At 50.1% G+C, this 6,000-nt stretch overlaps 1 protein-coding gene across 1 annotated transcript in view; it reads left to right on the top strand.

Annotated features, from left to right (window-relative positions):
- Window positions 1–844: 844 nt before the first annotated feature.
- The window catches only part of LOC132385398 (myelin-associated glycoprotein-like), a 39,452-nt gene continuing 34,296 nt past the window's right edge, over window positions 845–6,000 (top strand). Inside the window, exon 1 of the mRNA XM_059957440.1 lies at window positions 845–912. The gene's annotated coding sequence lies outside the window, so the exon portion shown is untranslated. The remainder of the gene's footprint in view (window positions 913–6,000) is intronic.

Raw genomic sequence — 6,000 nt, 5'->3', positions numbered from 1 at the left:
CCTGAGAATGAATTTCTTGCGGACAGACACAGTTAATCCAAGAAGCACAACAGAATCAATGAAAGACCACACCCAAAAGGACGGACAATCAACTGGTGTGAAAAGAGAACAAACTGCAAATACAAAAGAGAAAAGAAACAATAAATATCGAGACCATGTGATGAAAAGTCCTTGAAAGTGAGTCTATCGGTTGTGGGAACAGTTCAGTGATCTGATCCACTCTGTACTTCCATTCATTCTGAAAGATAACATTTTAGGATTTAATTCTTTCCTGTTGCTCAACAAACTCTCAGCCCAGTCTGTTTACAATTCCGTATCTCCTGAGGACTTTGGAGACATTTGGCCCATCGAGTCTAAATCTGACAGTTTATGGGGTGATCCCAACACCCACAATCTATTCGTAAATTCCCGTCAGTTCCTCTCAGACTGTACTGAATAGCTGTTCAGTCGGAACGGTTTAAAATGGCCAATTAACCTATCTGGGCTGCACCTTCAATCCTGACGTGGTCTCGCATCATTTGCCTTTTCGAAACGATCAGCTGGATTCCCCTCATCATCCCTATTTATTGATCAAGAGACTGAAATTTGGATGAGACAACTGTTCCAGAGGGGGTTGGGTTGCAGAGACAGGGAGGGGTGTGTGGTCCAGAGTGGGGTTACAGAGAGAGGGAGGGCTCTGCCTGAGAATCGTATCCCACAGTGCAGCAGTCCCTAGGCTAAGCAAAAATAATGTCACTGCTGGATTGAATGGGTTAATCATTTGTGAATACTTCCTCATTTTGTTTCCCTTTCTTGATTTAAGTGTTCTCTTCAACAATTTTATCCACACAGTGCAACTGCTGCAGGAGGGGGCAGTGACCCCTGAAGTGTCTGTCTGATTAACTCTGGAGACGAGCAGTGGACTGATCCTGGGTATGTAATTCCATGCTTGTAGCCAACTCTGGCAAGAACTGGTGAATGTGAGACATTGTACAGAGTCTGATCATTGATGCAATGTTTGGGGTTCTGCGTCCTGTTAAATGCGGTGGGATGCTGTACAGAGTCCGATCATTGGTGGACTTGGTTGTGGTTCTCAGTTCCCGGCTTTATCCAGGACAGCAATGGGCTCTCCAGCCCTCCACACTCCTGCTGTCTCATCTGCCCTTTTGCCCACTTTAGGTCTGTATCCTTCTGTTCCTGCCCATTCTTGTGCCTGTTCCAATGCCTCTTAACCATGCTGAATGTATCTGCCTGGGGCACCTCTGACAATGCATTCATTAATCAACAAGCAGAAAATAATTTCCTCTCAGTCCCCCTTTGAAACCCCTCGTTGGCACCTTCGCCCTGCATCCTCTTGTTGCTGACACCTCACCATGACAAAAATACATTCTAGTGATGAACCCTCTCTGTGCCTCTCCTAGCATTCTATTCCTATCAGGTCACCCCTTGTCCTCCTTCACTCCAGAGAGAGAACCCTTGTTCTCCAGAGAGAGAGAGAGAGAGAGAGAGAGAGAGAGAGAGAGGGTGAAAGGGTGAGAGAGAGTGAGATGTTGGGAGGGAGACTGAGAGGGAAAGGGGGAGTATGAGGGAGAGGGTGAGGGCATAGGTGAGGGAGAAGGAGAGAGTGAGGGACAGGAAGAGGGAGAGGCAGAGAAGGTTTGGGAGTGAGCGTGTGTGGGTGAGGGGGAGCTGAAAGAGGTGGGGAGAGAGAGAGAGAGAGAGACAAAAAAAATAGAAAACAAGCTGTATATCTCAGAAAAATGGATGCCTTCCATCCTGGGAGGCAGTTTAGTGATCCCCACTGTATGTGCCTCTCCTAGCACTCTATTCCTATCAGGTCACTCCTTGTCCTCCTTCACTCCAGAGAGTGAGAGGGCTAGAGAAAGAGAGAGGGAGATAGAGAGAGGAGGAGGAGAGACAGAGAGGGGAAAAAAGAGAGAGAAAAGAAAATGAATGTCCCTCAATCCAAGAGGCATTCTGGTGACTCTCCACTGAGTTTCTCCAGCACAATAACTTCCTCTGTATAGTGTGATGGCCGTAACTGCACGCAGTTCTCCGACTGCAGTCTGACCAGAGGCTTGTAACATTGCAACATATCATCCCAACTCTGATACTGTGCACACTGACCCATGAAGGGAGGTATACTGTCTGCTCTTTCACCGTCCCATCCACCTGTGTTACTACTGGAGAGGAATAAACAGAGTGATTGGGCCGAGACCCTTCAAAAAGGATTGGGAATAAGGGGGAAGGAGCCAAAATAAGATGTAGGGAGGAGGGGCAGAAACTACACCTGCCCCTCGACAACCTTCCTCTCCATCAATCAAGGCCCCAAGCAGTCCTTCCATGTGTCACATTACTTCACCTGAGGTTCCGTCAGGGTCATCGACTGTATTCGATGCTCTCGGTCTGCACTGCTCTACATCAGTGAGACCCGACACAGATTGAGGGACTGTTCTGTTGAACAAATTCGCTCCATCCACTGCAAAAGGCAGATCCTCCATCGGTGACCCAGTTTAATACCCATTCCCATTCTGACATGTCTGTCCATGGCCACCTCTACTGTCACAATGAGGCCAAACTCAGGTTGAAAGAGCCACACCTCATATCCATCTGGGTAACCTCCCACCTGATGGCAAGAATATCGATCTCTCAAACTTCCAGTAATTTCTCTCCCTTACCCCTTCTCTCTCTATCCATTCCCTATTTTGGCTCCCGTCTGACCCCTTCTCTTCTCGTGCCCATCACCTGCCTCCGATGCCACTCCTCCTTCCCTTTCTTCTGTTTGGAATGACCAATTAACCTACCAATCAGTGTGTCTTTGGATGTATGAGGAAGCCACACAGAATGTACAAACTTCTTACAGAGAGCAGTGGGAATGGAACCCTGGTCACTGGTACTGTAAAGTGTTGTGCTAACCACGATGCCACCGTACCTCAGTGGACTGTGTCGCACATCAGACAAACCACCGCAGAGTCAGTGCTCAAAGAGTGTCACACTGTCGAACGATGGTCGAGTCAAACAGCACAGGAACAGGCCCTTCAGCCAATCCAGTGCTTGCCAACAGAGCCAATCCATTGGCTAGCATTTCCCCATATCCTTTTAAAACATTCTGATCAATGTACTTTATCTGCCTGACAGCATTTTAAAAGTAATTGTAATGCCTCATGAACTTTCTCTGTCAGCCGGTTCCAGGTACAGAACACCCACTGAGTGAAAAACGTGTCTCTTCAGGTTCTATATAATCTCTCCCTTCTTAGCTGAAACAGGAGCCTTCTGTTTCTTAATTCAGTGGACTTGGTAAAAGACTGGGTTTATTCACCCTATCTCCACCCCTCATGATTTTATGTACCTCGATAAGAGACCTCACTTTCTCCTTGGTTCGAAAGAATAAATCCCAAAATACACAACTTCCCTGCTTACCTCAGTCCCACGAGTCTGATCAACACCCTCCTAAATCTACCCTGCACTCTCTCCATGTAATGACCTTTGTACTTTGAAAGACCACTGACTGGGAACAGGGAACATTATTCGAGTGATGGAAATGAGGAAAAGTCACACTATCAGAGGGACAGTACTGAGTGAGTGGCACACTTTCAGAGGGACAGTACTGAGGGAGTGTCACACTGTCAGAGAGACAGTACTGAGTGAGTGTCACACTTTCAGAGGGTCAGTACTGAAGGAGTGTCACACTGTCAGAGTGACAGTACTGAAGGAGTGTCACACTGTCAGAGGGACAGTGCTGAGGGAGTGTCACACTGTCAGAGGGACAGTACTGAGGGAGTGTCACACTGTCAGAGGGACAGTACTGAGGGAGTGTCACACTGTCAGAGGGACAGTACTGAGGGAGTGTCACACTGTCAGAGGGAGAGTACTGAGGGAGTGTCACACTGTCAGAGGGACAGTACTGAGGGAGTGTCACACTGTCAGAGGGACAGTACTGAGGGAGTGTCACACTGTCAGAGGGGCAGTACGGAGGGAGTGCCACTCTGTCAGAGGGGCAGTACTGAGGGTGTGACACACTGTCAGAGGGACAGTACTGAGGGTGTGCCACACTATCAGAGGGACAGTACTGAGGGTGTGCCACACTATCAGAGGGACAGTACTGAGGGAGTGTCACACTGTCAGAGGAACAGTGCAGAGACAGTGTCAGACTGTGAGTGGGATAGTATTGAGGGAGAGTCACACTGTCAGAGGGTCAGTATTGAGGGAGTGTCACACTGTCAGAGGAACAGCACTGAGGGAGTGTCACACTGTCAGAGTGACAGCACTGAGGGAGTATCACACTGTCAGAGGGATAGTAGTGAGGGAGTGTCACACTGTCAGAGGGACAGTACTGAGGGAGTGTCACACTGTTAGAGGGACAGTACTGAGGGAGTGTCACTCTGTCAGAGGGACAGTACTGAGGGAGTGTCACTCTGTCAGGGACAGTACTGAGGGAGTGTCACACTGTCAGTGGGATAGTACTGAGGGAGTGTCACACTGTCAGAGGGGCAGTACGGAGGGAGTGTCACTCTGTCAGAGGGACAGTACTGAGGGAGTGTCACACTGTTAGAGGGACAGTACTGAGTGAGTGTCACACTTTCAGAGGGTCAGTACTGAAGGAGTGTCACACTGTCAGAGTGACAGTACTGAAGGAGTGTCACACTGTCAGAGGGACAGTGCTGAGGGAGTGTCACACTGTCAGAGGGACAGTACTGAGGGAGTGTCACACTGTCAGAGGGACAGTACTGAGGGAGTGTCACACTGTCAGAGGGACAGTACTGAGGGAGTGTCACACTGTCAGAGGGAGAGTACTGAGGGAGTGTCACACTGTCAGAGGGACAGTACTGAGGGAGTGTCACACTGTCAGAGGGACAGTACTGAGGGAGTGTCACACTGTCAGAGGGGCAGTACGGAGGGAGTGCCACTCTGTCAGAGGGGCAGTACTGAGGGTGTGACACACTGTCAGAGGGACAGTACTGAGGGTGTGCCACACTATCAGAGGGACAGTACTGAGGGTGTGCCACACTATCAGAGGGACAGTACTGAGGGAGTGTCACACTGTCAGAGGAACAGTGCAGAGACAGTGTCAGACTGTGAGTGGGATAGTATTGAGGGAGAGTCACACTGTCAGAGGGTCAGTATTGAGGGAGTGTCACACTGTCAGAGGAACAGCACTGAGGGAGTGTCACACTGTCAGAGTGACAGCACTGAGGGAGTATCACACTGTCAGAGGGATAGTAGTGAGGGAGTGTCACACTGTCAGAGGGACAGTACTGAGGGAGTGTCACACTGTTAGAGGGACAGTACTGAGGGAGTGTCACTCTGTCAGAGGGACAGTACTGAGGGAGTGTCACTCTGTCAGGGACAGTACTGAGGGAGTGTCACACTGTCAGTGGGATAGTACTGAGGGAGTGTCACACTGTCAGAGGGGCAGTACGGAGGGAGTGTCACTCTGTCAGAGGGACAGTACTGAGGGAGTGTCACACTGTTAGAGGGACAGTACTGAGGGAGTGTAATACAGTCAGAGGGACAGGACTGAGGTAGTGCCACACTGTCAGAGGGGCAGTACTGAGGGAGTGTCACACTGTCAGTGGGATAGTATTGAGGGAGTGTCACACTGTCAGTGGGATAGTAGTGAGGGAGTGTCACACTGTCAGAGGGACAGCACTGAGGGAGTGTCACACTGTCAGAGGGTCAGCGCTGAGGGAGTGTCACACTGTCAGAGGGGCAGTACAGAGGGAGTGTCACTCTGTCAGAGGGACAGTACTGAGGGAGTGTCACTCTGTCAGGGACAGTACTGAGGGAGTGTCACACTGTCAGAGGGACAGTACTGAGGGAGTGTCACACTGTCAGAGGGGCAGTACTGAGGGAGTGTCACACTGTCAGAGCGGCAGTACTGAGGGTGTGCCACACTGTCAGAGGGGCAGTACTGAGGGTGTGCCACTCTGTCAGGGACAGTACTGAGGGAGTGTCACACTGTCAGTGGGATAGTACTGAGGGAGTGTCACACTGTCAGAGGGGCAGTACGGAGGGAGTGTC

The sequence above is a fragment of the Hypanus sabinus genome, assembly GCF_030144855.1.
Source record: "Hypanus sabinus isolate sHypSab1 chromosome 1 unlocalized genomic scaffold, sHypSab1.hap1 SUPER_1_unloc_3, whole genome shotgun sequence".
NCBI classification, from domain to species: Eukaryota; Metazoa; Chordata; class Chondrichthyes; order Myliobatiformes; family Dasyatidae; genus Hypanus; species Hypanus sabinus.
This window is presented reverse-complemented; position numbering and strand designations above follow the sequence as displayed.